Raw genomic sequence first — 22492 nt, forward strand, 5'->3', positions numbered from 1 at the left:
TGCCCGAAGAAAGAGGCGCTTCCCGCCCCCTGCTATGTACTTTACACACTGAAAGATAGTACTGAAGTGGCCCGGAGACCCTAAAATCAGCAGTTTATATACTCTCGCGGAAAGTTCGAGGCGTTTGAGGAATGAGAACACCTTCCCACAAAAACTTTATTGGCTAGGGTTAAGCAATATATCCCCTCTGGGGAAGATACACCTGATTGGTTATAACTTAATTAAAGAAATTCGGGATTGGCTAAATTCAAAACAAGGGGAAAGAAAGGGTTATACAGCCAACTTAAACAATAACCGAAAGAAATTTAACAAGAAACAAACTTTTGAAATAAAAATTTCTCCAAAAAACAGTTCTTTCACTTCGCACTAGGGTGCACTTTTGTAGTTCTTCAGTAGTGTCCTCTAGAAGAGAAAGTTCACACTTCTTACTACAGGTAAAACAAAAATACGTCGAAAACGACCCAGTTCAGAAACTTCAAAATTTCCAAGTAGTGACATCTTCTGAGAAACTTGAAAATTAATACAGTAGATACAGTTCAGACTTCCTCCAGCAGAGGAGTTTCAACAGGCGCAAAGTTTGAATTAGCGGCGTGGAGGTGTACCGCCCGGTACACTAGGTATAGAAAACGGTGTAGTTTAATAATAATAAAAAAAAACAATTTAGTTCCGCAATCGCAGCAGATATTGAAACACCGGAAGAGTACTGCTAGTTCTATTATGTGTCCCTTGGTAATATTACTGCAAGTGAAATCAGAACGTAGATACATTTAACCGTTTACGTGTTTTGTAAGGCGAATATTTTAACTTACCATCCCTGAATATTTGACTCTAATAATAGAAATAGTTATTCATTTCTTATGGTAAGGAATTACAGGGGCATTATTTGAAGTATTCAATGGATTGTCGCTCGCCCGGTCACGCTCGCCCGGTCACCTACCCTGCGAACCTGTATCCCGCCAAGCACTTTGCCATAATGCGTTGCTCGGCGCCACAGTTCCCCTCCTTTGTAGTCTGCTGAGAACTTTATCAGCGTAAAGTTCAGTTTAGTCAAGTGTTCACGTGTTTAGTGCTCAGTGTATTGTTCTAATGCCATTTTCATTACGTGAACGAGTGTATATGCATAATATCTTCATAAAATTCAGGAAATCTTGTGCGAAAACACTCCATGATCAGTGCCGGGCGAGCACTGGCCACAATACGACAAAATGCTTGGCGGGAGACAGGCTCGCAGCGCAGGTGACCGGGCGAGCGACAGTCCCCTGGATAGATAAAATAATGTCCCTTTATTAGCAAAAAAGGAAGCTAACTTGTAGTTTTACTCGTCATTTCATATCGTGAGCATAACCATGGGACCCCCAGTTGTATTAAATTTTGAAAATTACTTGTTGATGGATTGTCACTTTGCTGGTAAGCGAGTAATGATATAATAGGCTGTTACGTCTCAAGTAATTTTTTTTTTTTGCAAGTTGCTTTACGTCGCACCGACACAGATAGGTCTTATGGCGACGATGGGATAGGAAAAGGACTAGGAGTGGGAAGGAAGCGGCCTTGGCATTAATTAAGGTACAGAACCAGCATTTGCCTGGTGTGAAAATGGGAAACCAAGCAAAACCATTTTCAGGATTGCCGACAGTGGGGTTCGAACCCACTATCTCCTCAATACCGGATACTGGCCGCACTTAAGTGAATGCAGCTATCGAGCCGAGCTTGGTAAAATACTTTTATGAACTTAAAAAGTATATTCTATCAGTTCTACACTCCAGTGAAATCAGGAATGCAATGGTGCCGGAACGCAGCGGAACGGATTCTGAAAACTATCTGGAAAGGCGGAACGCAGCCTGAAACCTATTCCCCTTTAAATTTACTGAAGTTCCTTTGTTTTATAACATTTTAATGTTTTAAATCTCCCGCAGTATATCCAAGCTCAATAGTGAATAATTTCCGTATCAAATCACTACCGCCAGCTGAATTTCTACTTACACTGCTTCATCAATCCCTGGAATGTGTGATATCGAGTATTACCTACTTCAAACTTCTCAGTGTGGCATAACTTTTCATTTTTAAATAAACAGTAAAAATTACTAGCCGTTTTCAGTAGTATAATTTCTTTCTGTTTTCTTTATTTCGTTTTATCCTTAATTCCGCTTGGGTCGGTTGTTCTACAATTGGCTTTACGTCGCACCGACACAGATAGGTCTTATGGCGACGATGGCGCAGGAAAGTGCTAGGAGCGGGAAGGAAGCGACCGTGGCCGCACCAGCATTTGCTTAGTGTGAAAATAGCAAACCACAGAAAACCATCTTCAGGACTGCCGACAGTGGGGTGAGGATGGTTGCCTAGTTGTACTTCCTCTTAAAACAATAATCACCACCACCACCACCACCACCACCACCACCACCACCACCACTACCACCACAATCACCTGCCGACAGTGGGGTTCGAACCCACTATCTTCCGAATTCAAGTTAACAGCTGCCCGCCCCTAACCGCACGGCCAACTCGCTCAGTGGGTCGGTTTTTGTTTCTGGAAGTCTTGAGTCTTGATGAAGTTTATAAACTATATAACAAGTTACCTTTAATAAACAGCGAATGTCTATTCACGAAGGTGAAGAATACCTTGTTCAAGAATCTGGAGAATCTACTCACCAAAAAGAAGTTAGAGATGATGGGCACATGGTTATTGCAGTTGATTTAAGTTCAGATGCCAGTAGTAGTTCTACATGTAAGCGAAAGTTTGCCTTCATATCCAAAGTACTGGACTGCTCAAATCTTAGAAAATTTCTTGAATGCAAACCCTTGGCTAGTTATTGAGGATCAGAAAGTTTGTTGCATGGTTGTTCAAAGAGACTGGAAATTGGTCTGGGTAGTGAAAGTAAATCAGAGCTCTATATTTCAAAACAATGGGAAAACACTGGAGGTAAGAAGGGGGAAGAAAATATTTTAATCATAAAAAGCCAAGGCAAACAGAACAATCTCACATAAAGTGAGATCTTGCACAGAAGCAGCAACTACATCATCATCTTATTGGTTAACAACTTGTGATGTTTGGAACATCACAACATGTACTAAATTATCTAACTGTGTAATTAATTGGATATATGTATATATTAAATTAGTGCTAGGTCATTTTAAATTATTATGTTTATAATGTCATCCATGTCACATCACCTTCTCATTTCTTTGTATCACGGCTGTGACGTATTCTGAACGAACGACTTCTTGAGGAAGGTATTACAACATCAATCGTATTAATAGCTTGAAGTAAATTTCCAGTAGCCGAGGTTAGGTGACCGGACTCACTATGCTAATTTTAGCCCATTACCAGGAAACAGACGTCATCAAGCTTGCAAGAGTCCTTACCCCATCCTTACTCTGAAGAGACAGTTAAAGCCTTGTTAACGCTTACTTTTCGAAGTTCGCTACATGACGCTTTGATTGCCCGGGAAAGTTATGGAACAAGATGATGGATATACACCGATGGATAGGAGAAGGGATAGTACATAAGGTCTTACTTGACCATGCGATATGGTACATGGAAGGAGATTTTGGAGCCTATATACATCCACGACAAGAGCTGGAGAGGGCAATACTGTCGAGCAATTCTGATCTATTATATCATTACAACGGAGAACGTCTTTAGATCGGAGAAGGTATTAACTGCTAAAGATCTTAACTTCGTTCACTTCGCATCTGAATAGGGCACTACTCAAAATTACTCTCATTGAGACCTGATTATTTCAATGACGAGAGGTAAAGTAAACGAGAGACCGGTTTTGACTGGTATAGAGCAGGAGAAATTTTGTTATGTATTTACTTACGCTATACGGAAGAATACAAGTGTATTCTCTCCATGAACGTAACCCAAGTTGATTTTGCTGTTAAAATTAGGACTCATTACAACTTTATGTAAGGCGTACTGTAGGTAGTATTTAAGTCAGGAAAGTCATTGTTCAATTAGTGAGCTATGCACGAATTAGAAATAGGACTGTTACCTACAACGAGAGATGACGACGCCAACACGAGAGGTCCATCAAACCTCGGCTGCTACATAGATCGTGTCCACATAACAGAGTCTACAAATGGTTAGCTAATGGCATAAATTACTGCAAGTCTCCGCGCAACAGTTCAGTTTATTAAATTATATTTCATTCAATTTTTCTTTTGCTTCCGTAAGTTCAGAGTTCATATATGCGCCGTCACGTTTTTCATCCTAATAAATAGTTATTTAAGTGGTTCTTGCAGCAGTTCTTATTAACGATCCTTAATTTCCAAGTGAGTGTGTACTTAATGGTTAGGGTTCCGTCACCCCACCTCTGGGAGTATTTTGAGTCTCATTACCTATTATTATTAATTATCAACTATCGTCTTCAAGCCATAAATTTGAAGGCTGGCTCCCATGGAATATTGCTTATGGAGAAGTATATGAGCAAGTATTTATTTATATTAAAAATCAATTGACCCGACACGTCACATATTGTCGGACATCTGTGGGCAAGAGTGGGTACGTCACAAACTCAGTAAACAGCATGCAGATATCAATAAGGTATTTCGTATAGCACATAGTGTAGCAAAAATTTCATTTCATACAAAAAATACCCTGTTAATAGATCTACAGGTAGCCAGTGGATTGGTTAATGGTATAGACCTCCAGAGTCGTACATCAGCCTGCAGTATAACTACTTGTATTAATATTATGCAAGGAAATAGTTGCAGCTGATTCTAAATTGTCGGTTATTATAAATGAATCGACAAAAATATTATCAAAAATACTTATAATAGTATATATCCGTGCATATTTCATTGGTGACGAAACAATATTTTTCTTTAAATTGCTAAACAGTAATTGGAATTCTGCTTCTTATAACTTCTTATTATATTCTAGTGGCCTCTCTCATGCATTTTTAGCAAAACTTTACATAAGATGGTGCGAATTCTATTATGGGTAAAAATCTGGTGCACTGAAATTAATGAGTCTGAAGTATCCTACTATTACTAAGTGGTACAGTCTGTGTCATAGAATAGAAATTGGTAAAACCGCAAACTACATGTCTGGGGTAAAGTAATTTTAGATTTTCATGGATAAAGTCTATTCATTGTACCACAGATACCCAAAAAATCAGTATCAACTGCAGGCAAATGACCTTCGACTGTAAATAGCGAAAGTAGGAAGAATTCTATCTGTGCGTGGGTAGCTTAATCTAACAGAGCTGCTGAGGCAATCGTAAGGAGTATGAATATCTCCTGATTACATGACATGATCAGAATCAGAGTTCTATGTATAAAGGTCTCTGCCCTTTTATTTGTTCATACGAGTTCGTGTTTGGGAATTACAGTAGTGCTAAATTAAAGTGATGCTGCCAATAAATCAGAGTTTAAACACCACCGATGGAACAAATCAAGCAATGGAACCTTCTACATGACCAGCAGACGTAAAAAAAAAGAGAGGGGAGAGAGAGAGAGAGAGAGAGAGAGATATGTGTATGTATGTATGTATGTATGTATGTATGTATGTATGTACGTATGTATATATATATATATATATCTGCATGCCATTTGACATGGTTCGTGAAGACTTCAGAGATTTCATAAAATAGAAATGGTTAATATATGAAAGGCAATTTGAATAAAGTGAGACTAGATATATCAACGTTGCCAATAACTAGCGCTGACTGTGAAAGGGGATTTAGCACTTTGAATGTTATCATACCACCATCCAAGTACCGTCTTTTGAGTAAAAATATGCCTAGTTTGATGTTCAACTTATTCGGGCCACGAGTCTGTGTGATCCAACACATTATGAACAAAATTGGTCGCTGAAACATAGGACGGTTGATGACATAAGAATCAGACAGCGTCAGCTTCAAGAAAATGAAGGATACTAGACTCTCTGTTAGCTCCTTTGACTGAGTATTTACATTTTATTGCCATTTGAAATTAATTTCTCATATAAAGTATTATCATGACAAATACATTGCAGCTTTTATGCTGTTTTATGTTTTTTTTGTTGTGTAGAACTATATTATAGGTTGAACTTTTATGTGAATTTGAAAAATACCTTCGCTAACGTTTTGCTATTATTGCATTAACGTTATACTTCTTATTGTTATTCACCAGATAATCTAGAACATTAGTAAGATGTATAATAATAACTAATTGACAGTGCTAGTGGCAAATATGTCTTAACATTGGTTTTTGTGGTTTCCCTATAACTGCATAGCCTTTGGTGATGCTATTTGAGGATCCAACCAGCCTCTGCGCTGATGACCTAACAGACAGACATGGAAACCAGCTGCAACTGACAATGCTATTCTACATAACCGTTCAACCCGTTAGTTACGGTAACAGCAAAATAATTCTAACCTTTGGCTACAGCTGTGTTGTACAGCTTTCTTGTCCGTGTGATGTCACATTTTCTTAATATATACAGTGGTATATTGAGACATTTAAATACTTACAACTGATTTAATGCAGTTGTTTTACTGTTTTCATTGGTGGAAAGCCCTTCTCAGTAATCCGTTACACGCTCGCTCATCTTTGTCATTTCACGAATGAGTCTGAAACCTATTTCTATTACCACTACAGCCCTGAGTGAAATAGTTAACTGGGGAGACCCAGCTTAACACGGGGAAAATAGACCAATATTCACTCGGTTGTTATATATGCTACAAACGTTGTTGACAAATGCTGCACATATCCCAGTATTGACATGCTTCCTGGCACTCAGAAGCAGCTTCAATAATATCAAAATTCTAATTATATCAAATTTAAATAATATGTTAAAAATTTCCCACCTTTTTAACAATTTATCACGGTTTCCTTCATAACTATCTTACAGTTTCACAGATAACTATGTAATTATGATTTGTTCAGTCTTTCTTCTCATAGTGTTGTACTACAATCTGTACCTCATTCAGATCAATAGGATTTACCCATATATTATATTTTATAAACATATTTATTTACAGAAATATTGATGTTTTCAGGTGTTCGCAATAAAAACTCGACAAAAATATCTAAATCACAGTCTATGTTAGTGATTGAGGTTCATTTTGTAGGTGGAGGTTTGACACACACTTTAAAAAAAAGGATAGTTTGAAAATTCTTATAAACTTGGAATTGGGAGATTTTGAACATTTTATTTTAAAATATTATAATTATTGGAATTTTGACATTATTGAAGTTTCTTCTGGTTGCCAGGAAGCATGCCAATACTGAGATATGTGCAGGAATTGTCAACAACAATTGTAGCATATTTAACAATCGAATGAATATTAACCTTTTTTTCCTTTGTTATGCTGGGTCTCCCCCCTTAACGAAACTACATGTGGAACATTATAGAACTTTATATTTACTAAGAAGTCAGTTCAATATTGAGCTGGTCATTGTTTTCAAAGAAAAAGTATTAATAATTGGGTGTACTTACATTCCAGCGTTGTCTTTTATGAAAGTGAGAGATTTAATTTCCTGGCACCAAACGGTTGTGTTGATGGGATAGGAAAATCTCTCAGTCAGTAAGGCCACTGGTTCACCGGATCACGAGCTTAGTAAAAGTACAACCCACTTCGGTATAACAACTACTACCTCTAAAGGAACTAAAGGTCCTTTATTCATAAAACTGTTAATATTTTCCAATATGACTAGTGGTCCCAAATTTATTCTTGTAATATCCTTTATTTTATTAACTCCCGTGCACATAGGCCATCTTTGAAGAAAATATGGAGTAACGTTTCACTTTTAACATGGTTTCCTCACCTCGCTGTGTAATATATATAGAGGCATGATTTTTTCGTATTAACTTTAAAAGTGACAAATTTTTTGAAGCGATTTTGAAATATCTTAATGAATCATATGATTCTGATTAAGAAATTAGTAATTTCGCTTTCGCGAATTACAACGAATTAAAGCGAAATTTACTTATTTCGGTATAAGTGTGAAAATGCAGCGAAATTCATAGAAAATAACGACCTTGAAATTGTACTCCAATATCACATGTGTGAAGGGAAACAAGACAGAACAAGGATTTCTCATTTCGACAGAAGTATCTCTTCGTATTAATATTCCGTTAACTGCCTTAATGGTGTGGCCATACAGGGTGAACGCTCTGGTCATGTAGGCTGAAAGGGTAATTTGCTATCTCGATTAGGGCTATATTATAGTTCTAAGGAATAATGAATTATTATAAATTTTGTTTCTCTTGATTTATCTACCTTTCACATAAATAATTCAAAAATCTCATAAATAAAACTTTTTATTAATAACTTTAGGAAAGGATTAAAGCGAAATTAAAGCGATGGGGTCAGTTCTATTTCGCGAAATAAAGCGAAAGTTGTTTCTTTCTCGCGAAATCGAACATAAATTAATGCGAAAAAAGTCATGTCTCTGGTAATATAATGCAAACTTGAAGATATAAAAAGTCAGTTAAGGAAATTAGACTGGAACTTTAACACGACGATGACTTTGCTGGTGATTTAATTTACTGTGAAGGATGCATCTCCTGTGAAGATGCATTGTTCATGATAGTGTTCACAAGACAGTAGACGTATTTGTATGCATGTCTGTATATTTTCTTGTTATTCACTGGATTCAGGTAGTTTTCAATAAACCACTTACCTCTGTGCAGTGTCACGGTGCCGTGAGCGTTCATTCATACCATAAGATGACCGAAAAGCCGAATTTGAGTAAAGTCTATGCTTTTGAGTGAAGCTTTTATTCTTTGGGACTGGAATCAGGAGAGGGGCTCCGGGTTTAGGAATAAACTAATCATAATGATTTCGAAAAGAAATAGTGCGGAAAAACCTGATCAAGTCTACATTAAAGATGACTGTCGAAGTTTAGTACATAGGCATTCAATCTATTCAATGAATTTCAATTCTTTCATACATACTGTTAACTATGCTAAAGGAAATTAAATGTTAATGAAAATAGAGCAGACGACATCTGTGTACGTTCATCGAAGAGGAAAAGGAAAAAAAAGGAAGAAAACAATCACCATCATTATCACAAAATATCATCCAGTACTCTTGAGAATGTAGATCGCCAAAGGAAAAGGAAAGGGGTTGCTGTGAGAGAACACGTGTAATAGTTGAATGTGAGCAAGTAGTAAATTATGTTTGTAAAGCTGACATTGCTGGAAAGTATCTGTAGAACTTTATCCTTCATAGGTTTTCCTCAAGAACCTTGTAAGACACCTGCTTTGTATTCTGGAGTATATTTAAAAGTCAGGGTGAGTAATAAATGCAACAACTTATTTGTAATTTCTTTATTTCATAGTAAAATTAAATCTTATGTTGTCATGTTTGGTCTTGTGTGTTCATGGAAGTGACTGAAATTGCAATATCGGGTTTTTTTACGAATATTTAAAAGTATACTTTGTGTTAACCAAATACTGCACTGCCCTTCACTGTAGCAATTTGTTCTTTGGAATTTACGTTGCACTGGTAGTCTGTAGTGATCTTAGATATATAGTTCTTCTACGGAGTCATATTCTAATACTCCAGTCCGTCTAGAAATTTTGCTTCTTAAGCGCGATTTAAGACTGATGCAAAGGCATAATATTAATCTGCTTTAACAGTGTTGCTTACTATCAAGAGTATATCTCATTTTAAATATGAGTCGTAAGATAAATCTTGTCTCAATATTGATTACAACTCTTTCAAATAGAATTAGTCACGTATATGGACTGGAGAATGAAGAGGTGATTAGATAGTTTGATAGTAATTACAGTAAAATATTTTGAAACTTGCTCTTTCCAGTGTCGAGACATTGGTGAAATATGATGCACTTCCATGAAGCACACCTTAATTCAACAACTGCACAAAATGATTCCAAACGTTCTACTGAGAAAGTAATGATTACCTTTAAGACTAGAACTCAGAACCTCTGATGTTCCATTCTGGTGCTGCAACATTAAATATGGAATATAACAAGGAAACACCCATGAATTTTGTATATACATCTCAGAAGTGGAATTATTATTTCATGTTTTTAAAATCAGAGGCTCTGCATTCCTGCTCAGTTGAGGAGAATACGTAATACCGGAAAGACATAGTTAAATGGGTTGCTTTTGAATAACTGTTTCTTTAAATATATTTGTATGTTTATAATCTGTGTATTATAAGAATATTTTCATCATTTTCAGTCTGATTATTTTGAGTTATAGTAAACAGCAAGGGGTTAAATGACGACAAATGCAGCCTTGTTGTCCGCTTTAGGAGTTGTCATCCACCACAGTTTCCACCTGCAAAAGAAAACAGAACTCGACTTAATTAAAGTATAAAGGATGGACAATCAAATCTCTTTTTTTATAAGTTGTTTTACGTCACACCGACACAGATAGGTCTTGTGGCAACGATGGGATAGGAAAGGGCTATGAGTGGTAAGGAAGTGACCGTGGCCTTAATTAAGGTACAGCCCCATAAAGGGTGAAAGCTCTGGTCATGTAGGGTGAAAGGGTAATTTGTAATCTCAGTTAGGGCTATATTATAGTTCTAGTCAAGATTACGTAAGGAATACCTGGTGTGAAAATGGGAAACCATGGAAACCATCTTCAGGGCTGCCGACAGTGGGGTACGCACTACCTCCCGAATACTGGATACTGGCCGCACTTAAGTGACTGCAGCTATCGAGCTCGGAAAATCATATCTCTGTTAATATACAGGGTGTAATTGAAATACACGAAATCCGATATATTGGTGGTGGAAGATGATACTGTAAGCAAACTTCTTCAAGTATTTTACTCCTATCTCAATTAGTGTAGGGTACGAGAAATTAAATCACAAACCTTCGGTCAATGTTTTTGAGAAGTCAGTAGACTGGATACTCCTCGTCAATACAACAGATTTCCCCATGTCGCCATCCCCTCCGAGGCTGTACAATGTTCTATGTAAGTGTGTGTCGAGGTCAGTGCACTGCGACCTGCAGAAAGGTACACTGCGTTCTATAAGAGGCCCGGAGTCAGAACGTTGGCACGCACTACCAGACCAACAATGCAAGGATAACACACAGCTCTACTTTCTTTATACCTGAGCTAACAGAAGTGCTATTATTCAGATAACAATTGCACTTGAAACACTGAGGTCAAGAAGTAATGAGTGAGGTGTTTTTATGTTTTGTATCGCGGCCTTTTTAAATTTGAAGACACTGCGCCTATGAGCAAGATGGTTTCGTCGCTGCAAAGTGTGCGTTCGGGGTGATGATCACCACATCGACCACATTTTGTAAATCGAGGGTCTGATTCCCATTTTGAATTAGTGAAGGAAGTGCATTTTTTCATTTCTGATTATTACTTATTTCTGTTTGGTTTTCTTTTCAGCAATCTGTAGTAACTATTAATCATAACAGGTAAGTACCTAATTTTTTAATGTACTTGAAAGCTGATTAATGATGCAACTTTAATAATGTCAGAATTTTAATAATTTTAATATTTTAAAATAAAATGTTCAAAATTTCCCGCCTTTTTAACAATATATCACTGCTTCCCTTATAAATTCCAAGTTTATAATAATTTTCGTACTTTTCCTTTTTTTAAAGTGTGTATCAAAACTCCAGCTACAAAATGAACCTCAGTCATTAACATAGACTGTGATTTGGATTTTTTGTCGCGTTTTTCTTCCGAACACCAGAAAATCTTTATAGTTTTTTAAATAAAAATGTTATATAAAATCTAATTTAAATCCTATTGATCTGAACGTGGTACAGATTGTAGTACAACACTATGGGAGGAAACTCTGAAAAATTCATAATTATCCGTGAGTCAATAAGAGGGTTATGAAGGAAACCGTGATATATTGTTAAAAAGGCGGGAAATTTTGAACATTTTATTTGAAAATGTTATAATTAGAATTTGGACATTATTGAAGTTGCTTTTGATTGCTCTGAAGCATGCCAATACTGGGGTATGTGCAGCATTTGTCAACAATGTTTGTAGCATATTGCACCCGCTCACCTCCTGAGTCCCAGACTAGCCTTAATCTCAGGGGTGATCAGTTCGAAAAAGATTTTTAAAAACATTTTATAAAGAAAATATAATTATAAATCGGCGCACCAAATAAACACAGAGATGAACGGGGCATGCAAATTAAGGTAACGGGGACTGCTCATTCATGGATAAAAATTTTAGACTCCACAATAGGACTGGGAAGTGACAACTTAAATTCCATAACTACAATAAAAGAATATGGAAACTGTTTCCTATTGAAATTGCAATGAGGAGCAATTTATTCACTTATTTTGCAAACTACACATGATGACAATTTTTACATTGGGACACTTCCATCCTGAAAAATAAATGACATACTACTTGGATTTACCCCACTACTCTGGTAGTGTAAAACATTTGGTGAATTCGCCCCAATTGGTTACTGGGGGTCGAATTCACATCCGTATGAGTGGACGTTTCCCCGCTGGAGATCTTCTTTCGGAGACGAAGGCATGACAGTAACCTTTTAGTGTCATCTCCTCGTTCCGTTTGGACATGAGACACTTCCGGTACGTACATTCTGGTGAGCCGGACACCCACCGTGGAATTGTTATCGTACCGAAAACGGGAATTTATAGTACGGACAAACTCTAGCCTATTATTTCCAGATTCACAAACATGCCAGGGAGAGCTCAGTAACTCAAAGCCTATTTCAATATTTACACTTGTCAATACGACAAGACGTACGGAAAGGTTCATTTACTACGCTCTGACAACGAAGACATGTGCCGCCCGTGGATTATTCCGCATATACCGCTGACAATCTCCCACGTGGAAACCCATCATCTGGTTCAGACCAGTTCGACACATGACGACTGTCCCTATCATATCCTCCTATGATTATTTTATCATTATCATTCTTTATCTGATCATTATCATATTCTGTGATTACTATCAAATATTTTATTATTATCATTAATTTCAATTATAATCCTACATTTGATTATTATCATTTGCCATCCGGGATGATTATATGCCAACCCTTGCCGACGTTTCAAACGAAGGGTCGTTCTTCTTCGTAATTTATCCGCACAATTCAATGATCAGTTTCCTAATAAAATATTATTATTATTATTATTATTATTATTATTATTATTATTATTATTATTATTATTATTATTATTATTATATTCGTAACAATGAATCATCGTCCAAAAATATCTTAATTTCCTTTCATCAATAATTATTATTCTTAAAATACTATTGCAAGTTCTTCATCTTCTGCTTCTTCAACTTTTCATTATTATTATTATTATTATTATTATTATTATTATTATTTCCATCAGTGGAGATTATCATTATCGCATCACTTATTCATCATGGGTTTAATATTTTACATTCATCTCACCATAATTATTCTCAAATTAATCGAATAAATTCTTCATATTATTATTATTATTGTTATTATTATTATTATTATTATTGTTGTTATGGTAACTTAATTACACGTGTTACACTACCGTTAGCGATATTTATGTTTAAATGCATAAGCTTTTACAGTTTCAGTCTACTTTGGTACTAAGCAATTGATTTAAAACAAGATTCTCTTGGATTATTATTATTGTTATTATTAAAATGGGAAGTTGGATATTTTAATCTCCACTCTTTAGAATTCAGTCACATATGTTAAATCCCGTTATGAACCACCAAGATCTGCTTTATATCGGTCGGGACAACACGGTATTCGATACTGCAACCTTCAGTTTTGTACTGCCGTTAATTTTATGGGGACACGTCCTCCCAAGACACATCTCACAACCCATGGCACGTCGCGGCTGGGCAAATACCTCTAATGCCGGCGATTGCTGACTATTCCTTCCTACTCGTTTGAAATCCAACTTTTTCTTATTGGAACTCTTCAAACATTTAATTCATAAATTACTCCTCGGTGCGTGGATTCTGCCACTCATAACACCGGAATATGCATTTTATACCATCTTAGGCCTTGAGATTCATCTATTTCATCATTACAAACAGTACGGCTCAATTTTATTTCATGCCGAATTCTCGTCCATCATGACTTACAACTCTAAATATGGGCTCAAACCACTCTAGGCTTTTAGCATATCGTGACCATTCTAATTCACGTACCTTTATCGCTTTTAAACAAATTTTAATGGTTAAGATAAAGTCCAAAAACGTGAAATCAACAATTTACGTAAAATCATACTGATTACCCGAATTAAATTCTTTAACGCTCCATGTCATCTCCACATTGATTATTATTTGCACTAGCCAACTCACGAAGCACTGTCATTATTATTATACTTTAACTTGCAAACGCACCAAATCTTATTATTATTATTAATAGTAATAATAATAATAATAATAATAATAATAATAATAATTTACTTTCCTTTGCCACTCACAAAGCACTGTCATGATTATTATACTTTAACTTGCAAACGCACAAAATATTATTATTATTATTATTATTATTATTATTATTATTATTATTATTATTATTATTATTATTATTATTATTATTATTATTATTATTATTATTATACAACTTGCGAACAGCCAAAGCAGATAGAACAGTATCATTATTATATTTATGACCTTCCGTACGCAACACAAATTTTACATACTCTGGCACTTTCATAATCTGGCTGTCTGGTAGCAAATATTCCTAACTAAAATACAAAAAATCACTGCAGTGATTGAAAATCAAATAAATGGGTTAGCACAAAAGAAATTTAACACTTGAAATGAACTTAAATCAAAGTATTACAAACAGCATGCATTAACTGAAAGAAATATATCCCATATTTACATTATATACAACAAACAAATACTCAATTAATTAATCTAATCAATTATTACGTTAATATACATTAGTTCGTCCGTCTAACAAAAAATAAAATCATGGATTCGGGAGGCGGACCATGTTAAGTAACCATAATTAATCTACATTGAACCCCGTTTAGTCGCGATAACATCCCCAAATATTAAATTTGTGTACTCATTCCTATGTAGAATTCCATTGTCTCGTAGCGGATGAGAAGCCTTATGGCCCCATTGTAATTTTACTCGTACTTCATATCGCACTTTATAAATTTAACACAATAAAACAATTCTGGGCGACTACCCATGATTAATACCTTACTAGAGAATTTACACTAATTTATACAAGAATAAAAAAAAAGACACTTATAGGTGCCTCTAGACCCATTACATTTGCACAATTATTCTTCCTTGAGCCCGAATCACACGTCGTGGCACATTACGATGAAGTGTCGTTTCATTCGAACCGGCGCGTATCGCGTTCTTTATCCCGCACTTCCTGAAGTATACGATGCCGTCTTGTGATCGCCTCGCTCCTACAGTTCCCTGCTACAGTAAACACCGTCTATCATGAAATATTTATTCCAGGCTCTGAACACTGCCTTCAAAAAGTATTATCGGCGTTCCTGTCGATCCTTTAAATTCCAACACATGAAATGTTGAGAAATGTATTAATTTCACATACAGTGATACTGATAATTTACACTCGATATACTGAATAATTATCACTGTTTGTCTTCACCTTCATGACTACTAACGTACTTTCAACTCTAACAAAATCTATAATGCGTTTTCTGGTACTGAGTTACGGAGTCACCGTGCCAGCGTATCAAATTATTTCAAACGACTGGTTTATGTGAAGCTCGACTGGTCACAACTGGTAACTGGTAACAACTGGTGATATGAGGTCCCACTGCTGGTTATTTATGGACGATATGGTTTCCCACTGGGGTCATCCGTGGTCATACCAGGGAGAGGGGGTTGGTTATCCTAAATCGGCATGTGCAGGTGGATTTGGATCTCTTAATTTATCCCACTTAATAAACTGGCGATACACATTCATGTGTCGTATTCTGAACTCATATCGTTCGTTGATCATGGAAATATCACTTGATTCCTGTCCTCCACCTTTCGCGCGCTAAGTCGGCGTTCCTGATGGCGTGCTCATCTTGACCAATGGCGAGATAGCGTGGGTCATTTCCAAGCACTCATTACTTTAATTTATTACAATTACAATTAATAAACACGGGAATGATATCACAAAAATTCCCTCTATTCAATTATGTGGTTGGAATAATTTAATTATTGTTATCGGAGAAGCTAACTGGAGTTCACTCTGAGTTTCTCTTATGTTGGTTTATCTGCGAGCCTCTGATAAATTTTGCCATTGGTCAACACCGTATCGGTTAGTTTAAAATCTCTTCGTTGCAACTTGACAACACAGAATGCCTCGAGGCGTTGGAAATACTGGTACGTCATATTCTTCGTATCGGTGGTGCACCTGGCCTCGCCCCTGTTCAGAAATAAATGCTCTTTCACTTCCTTGTAGTCATTACTTCTGTTGTTGTGAGCTCTAGATTTAATCCTCTTAACTTTGGACCAAGAATATTCTCCCCGTAATGACAGGCTTAACTGTGGCGACGGATTGTCGTGACCACGTCTGGCAATGTCGAAATTCTTCTTTCCACACTGTGATAGTACATATATCACACCCCCGAATTATATGTAGAAGTTAGAGATATTATTGTCAGTATTTGATTTATTATTATTATTATTATTATTATTATTATTATTATTATTATTATTATTATTATCAGTATTTCATTTGTATATTTTGCCGTTTATATTGGTAAGCTGGAAGATATCCACATATGTAGGTATGAGTAATTTGTTTTGCATGAGTGGGAAAACATTGCTTTAATAACTCTGGTAATTTGAATGAGTCATATGGCTACCCCAGTGTCTGTTGTGATGTACTTTTGACGCACTGTACGGGAAGGAAGTGGTGCTGATACACGGTACTGGAGTGACACGGCTGCAATGGACTGGACTTCAAACGTTCGTGGAGCGTAGTCTTGTTACGTTTGTGGAAAGTGGCTGATTGTGGAGAGTGCTTGCGCATTAAGTATTGTAGCACTTGTGGCGGCCTAGCATTATATGTTGGTGAAAGCTATCTCAGACTTTCCATAAATTTATGTTGAGGATCGACAGACGTGTGTATATATCTTTACAACAAGTGTTAAAATATGTGAACACAGTAGTACAAGGTACAGTATCTGTGTGATGTGATAACTGCCGATTATGAGAATCGGTAAGTCGAATTGATATAGAGACAGTGAAGGGTATTTATCTTCATACATGTACATTGTTCATCGGACTATCTACAAATGGTAGCTTAGTTCTCGCTTTCGTTTTCCCACGGTTTTCATTATTGTTGTTGTTGTAAATATGGGGTCTTCCAGCAATATTTTATGTGTGTATTATATGTATAATGTTGTATGTTGATGAGGTGCTCATGCACGGAATTTGTTCAGAATATAGTTAGCTATTTTAGAATCAGTGTTATTGATAAACCTAGGTCCAGTTCCTACCTAATTAGTCGTTTTCAGGAGGTTGGGTAAGGCCTGCAGCAGATGTACCAGTACGCAGCATTATGTACACGCCCTGGGATATAAAGTTTATCATGCTCTTATCTAAATTCGAGGGATCCATTCTGGTGAACTCTGGCGCCCATACTACGGACATTTTGGTTAATTATGCTTATTAATTTTATTAAGTTTTTGAGTAATTTTATTTATATATTTTATTCATTTTATTTATCAGTAGTCATCAAATTGTTACAACACCAAACTGACACTGTGCATAATTTAATATTCTGCATTTATCTTATAAAATTAAAATCATGAAAACTAGGGCCTATCTCATCCGGGTACAATATATAATAATCGAATGAATATTGGCCTATTTTCCCCGTGTTAAGCTGGGTCTCCCATCTTAAAGGGCATCAGTTACCGAGGTGAAATTTTCTTATACCTCCCTATCTTTACGCGATCAAATTTAAGTCCAGGCTCTGTAACTTTTGAAATCCGTGTTGTGCAGTCTTACCAAGTTATTACTGAAACAATGTTGTCAAGACACTTTACTCGGTTAATACCACTTCATTTTTCCATTATCTATCATTTTGTAAATTAACTTATGGGGAGTGGGTATGAATAGCCTGGAACTTCCTGTATGTTTGTGAAAAAGGTATGATTCAGCAGGTTACTCATCGCTGAAATAGGTGTAATGTATTCTTTCAATGAAGAATTGTACATAGATTGTTGCCTTAGGAGAGCTCAAACAACAGCCGGGTTAAACGTAATAATGTTATTTGTTTTACGTCCGTCTTAAATGCCAGTTCTTAAGAGGCCGCGGTGTCGGAATTTCGTCCCGCAGGAATTATTTAACATGTCGGAAGTCAACGACACGGAATCCTTACTTTTAAAACACCCTTTTAAACGCCACTGACCTGAGCTGGATTTGAACCCGTGAATGACAGCGGCTAACCAAGTGACCCACTCAGGATGGCAGTCAGGTTGATGGATGAGATGTATCCTGCACTAATTAGAAAACCATAACACCCTTGTCCGGCACAAACTTCACGTGTACCGACAGAGATTTGAAACTGGGATGCAGCGTTGAAAGGCTGATGTTTAACCGCCTGATCATTCCCTTACCCCCAGCAAAATGATGAGCTTTATTTTATTTTATTTTACCTTATTTTATTTTATCCCCTAAACCCCCGCATTGGGAAGAGCGAATTTTTTCTCCTAATTATTCCCCACTGAATATGCGTTCAAATGTCGGTAGGACCATGCGACATGAATATAGGACAGTGGTTGACAGATAATGCATTAATATACGTTTCCTTTCTTCCATACCAGACCTCATTATCGAAATTATTTTGTCCAATCAATCAATCAATCAATCAATCAATCAATCAATCAATTTTACTAGGTGGGCTACTCAGTACTACCGGTGTAAATATCCCAATCCTTTATGTGAAGCTGCAACAACGATAGCAATTTCCTTACGTGGGGATTTTCCAAGACGAGCAGCACTATCATCATATCATACCTCTCCTCTTCACCCCTGCCAACAGGCAGACATGCCTGTCGTGCGCACCTTCCCCTCACCAACCATGCCTCGCACCAAGCCTTTCTAGCTACAGTAGACGTACTTCGCCACTGATGCCTGAAGAGTTTTATACCTTAAATTTAAAGATAGACCAAGGGCTTGACTCCCTTAGAATGGCCTAATGTACCACCAGTTTGACGGACATCACTGATTTCATTTACACTCTATATACGAGTCTCGCGGTGTACGACCCATAGTTCGTTCTAAGATTTTGAATCCTGATCTGAGGAATGGAACGGAGTTCATGAGGTCAACTGAAGAGTGGACCATATGACACTCCGATATATGCAGAACCATATTGAAGGGCTGAAGACAGACCGCTTGAGTTGTTTGTAAGTATGACAAGTGTTTGACTAAATCTATTTGAGGCTTGTTCAAGGTATTCGTACTATTAAGGATTATAAATATTGCAGTCATCATACTCGGGTAAGCCCCTGCCGTATTTGAGGGAAGAGAAGGGGAGGGGATGTGAGTGTATGATGGAGACAGAGATAATGCTCCGCGCGAATGCAAAAGATTTCTTGTTCGACTCGTACAGGAGTTTCCTTGTCTCTTACAGGCAATATCCACAGTTCGTTCACTAAACAGTCGTAACTGAACACACAGTACAAGATCACACTGTCATTAAGACACACTTGCCAGTCAAGGAATGCACCAGATCATTTCTCCTTTCGTCTGTAGTGTTCTTTATTATTTAACATGCTCGAAGATGCAACGCTGTTGCCCTACAGTTGTGTATTCCGTCACTCACAACATTGTAAATGGAATGAAATGCTGAACGAAGGAAACAATACGCCAATGGTTTGACTACAGTAGATGTTCAATATGGACTCTGTTCGGGATGTGTGGTGTGTCGCGCATTACCTGTCTCCCACTTGTGGCGTATTTGTCAATGTGGGGTGCTAACAAATATTATGTTCATACAAATGGCTAAAAGGACGAAAATCTTAGTATAGATAATGATAGGATGGTCGGCCCACAACATCAAAGATCGTCAAACGGTAATCATTAGGACACCATAACGCTGGAAGCAAGCAAATGTTATTTCACTGGTGGTGACTTGTCGGACCACGGAAAGGCATGCGCTTGATGCCTCGTTGGGTCAAACCTAGTATATCAGACTTATTATTCATCAATCAGCAGAGTCAGTGGACGCCACGGCGGGCTAACCGAGAGGGCTGTCCGTGGTAAGTACAATGTTCAAAAAAAAAAAAAGAAAAGGAAAAGGTAAAGAGTGAGAAAGAACGTACAACGAACCAAATGTAAGAAAGGTGGATTGATTTAAAACAAATTGTATTTAAACTTCAAATGACTAGAATAGGCAGTGTATAACAAACAAAGAATGGGGATTACAAACATTTAGCAAGGGCTCAGCCCGTTTGACAACCAAAATACAATCAATATGAATAATAATTAAGAATTCTTGGGAATAACGATTATGATTTTCAAGAAAAGCCCAAGACCAGAGTTCAACAGAAAAAACCAGAATTAGCACCTATTTAAATATACTATACCTTTTTTTAAATTAAAAAACACATTGGTTAAGAATAAAAGGGGGGGGGTACATTAGTATATTTGGAAATAATGATTTAAGGCCACCCTTAAAATCTTCATTTGAAACCCAAAAGAGGGCAAGAGAGTTAAAGCACGTCGGGAGGCAAAATTTTTACAACTCAATACCGGAAAAGAAAAAAGGGAAAGAAAAAGAAACAGAGTGAGAAGGGAAGAAAAGAGGAAAAGGAGGGGGGGAAATCCTTCCAGGCTGCTTAAACGCTATCACGTTGGCAATGTAAGCGACCACTCGGACCTGTATAAAAAGTCCAGGATGTGGCAACACTTCTATCACTTGTCCAAGCACAGTTTATTTTGGTGTATGAAATTGATGAAGGTATCAGTCTGAAGGACTCAGTTAGAATGGAGACCATGAAGCCACCAAATAATTTAACATTCAAAGTTCAGATCTTGATATTGAACCCATGACCTTTGTGCCCTAAGAACATTATGCATAATTTAACAATGAAATTAAAAGTTGGATTCTTGATAGCATGGATTTGACACGTGACGAGGGGGTGATTACCTTCGGTCCCACGCTCTGGGGTACGTGACGTCAGCCACACGTGTCAACGGCGGAAGAAACTCAAGTCATTTTTGTGAACTATTTCAAAGCGCGTGTACATGGCGTGAACCAAGCCAAGTCAAAAAAATATAGTGCCTATCATAGGGGGTCAATCATCTCGCAAATCGAACCCGTAAAAATTTTAAATGTCCATGAACACTACCGCCAGAAATGTAGCAAGCATGTAGTCACTTTCAAAACTCTTGAAATTACAGTTTAGTTAAGTCAGAAAATTTATAGAAATTTTTTTGGCGGCAAAGGGAGATATCCGAAGAGAGGGGGTAACTGCTATAAATATGAAGGGACGCCATGACGAAGTCTCCTTCTCCGGCATTTGTGATACAAAGCGGACGAAAAATTGTTGAGCTGCTCTGCGAAATCAAACAACGAAAGTAGACTGATGAGTTCAACTCCAGAGTTCAGCCAGTGTGGCTAGGTCTTGTTTCCATGAGGAGATAGTTTTCTTGAGTGAAATAATTGTACCAGATAGGACGGTCAAAGTACTGAATAAATTCTAATGTGATTAAGTAATTCGTGTGCGGGAATAATTATAGTCCATCGTGGGCGTTCAGCAAACAAGTGAAGGGTATTTTCTTTTTTTTAATGCTTTATTCCAGGAAACCTGAAGAAAATTAATAATGAACTGTGAAGCCATGAATGTAAAAATGGCTAAATAAAATGCCAGGGTCGCAGGTGAGCCCTATGACTACATGAGGTAGGTGACTTTCCATCTTACTACCTCTTATATCGTGTCTCATGATCTCTAAAAGTGTATTTGAATGGGGATATACGCAGTGGTCACCCCTCCTAAGTTTTGTAAATGTGAGAGTACGACTAAAAGAGTCATTTGTTTTATTTTCCACTTGGATAAATTTTTGAAGTCTTGCGAGTGCCGTATAATGTTGTAAAAGGTTATTGAATAGGGTTTCGAAGTGATATCACGTCCAATGTAAATCGTCATCCGTGTGAGTGTACTGCCTATATTTTGTGATGTCAAATCAAGATGTTCATTCGACGTAAAATTTTTCTGTCTGCAATTTGACGTTAATAATAATAATCCATGGTCACTCATTTTCAATCGAGTGGAAGCGCGCTGTCGGGTGAGAACCTAGGGTGATGAATTTGGTCACGGAGAGAAACGTTTTTCTAGGCCCATTTTAAACTGTGTCTGACTGACAATAAAAGATCTAGTAGAATGTTTCAGTCATTTTCTCGTAAAAATCAAGTTATAAAATACGATATCATTTATGCGAAGTTATTCATGATTAATGCATTGTGCGATATTAGACGTCGAGATTTCTAGTAAGGATTTTATTCCAGTTCTTTGTCGATGATAATTGTGGAGCTGGGAAACAGAGGTTAGTTTTGTTGATATGAGATTTGTGAATCAGGTTGGACCTGTCATTGAAGCCGGGACATGGAAGCCCGAGGTATAT

At 37.0% G+C, this 22492-nt stretch overlaps 1 protein-coding gene across 4 annotated transcripts in view; it reads right to left on the bottom strand.

Moving 5' to 3' along the window:
- Positions 1-8868: 8868 nt before the first annotated feature.
- LOC136858161 (FMRFamide receptor) overlaps positions 8869-22492 on the bottom strand; it is a 132437-nt gene continuing 118813 nt past the window's right edge. For 2 of the 4 annotated variants that reach the window (XR_011017607.1, XR_011017608.1), the window contains exon 5: positions 8871-10237. The gene's annotated coding sequence lies outside the window, so the exon portion shown is untranslated. Of the gene's footprint in view, positions 10238-22492 lie in introns of all 4 variants that reach the window. The other 2 variants (XM_068225436.1, XR_011017606.1) reach the window with 2 other exon arrangements.

This window comes from Anabrus simplex, chromosome 1 (assembly GCF_040414725.1).
Source record: "Anabrus simplex isolate iqAnaSimp1 chromosome 1, ASM4041472v1, whole genome shotgun sequence".
NCBI lineage: Eukaryota > Metazoa > Arthropoda > Insecta > Orthoptera > Tettigoniidae > Anabrus > Anabrus simplex.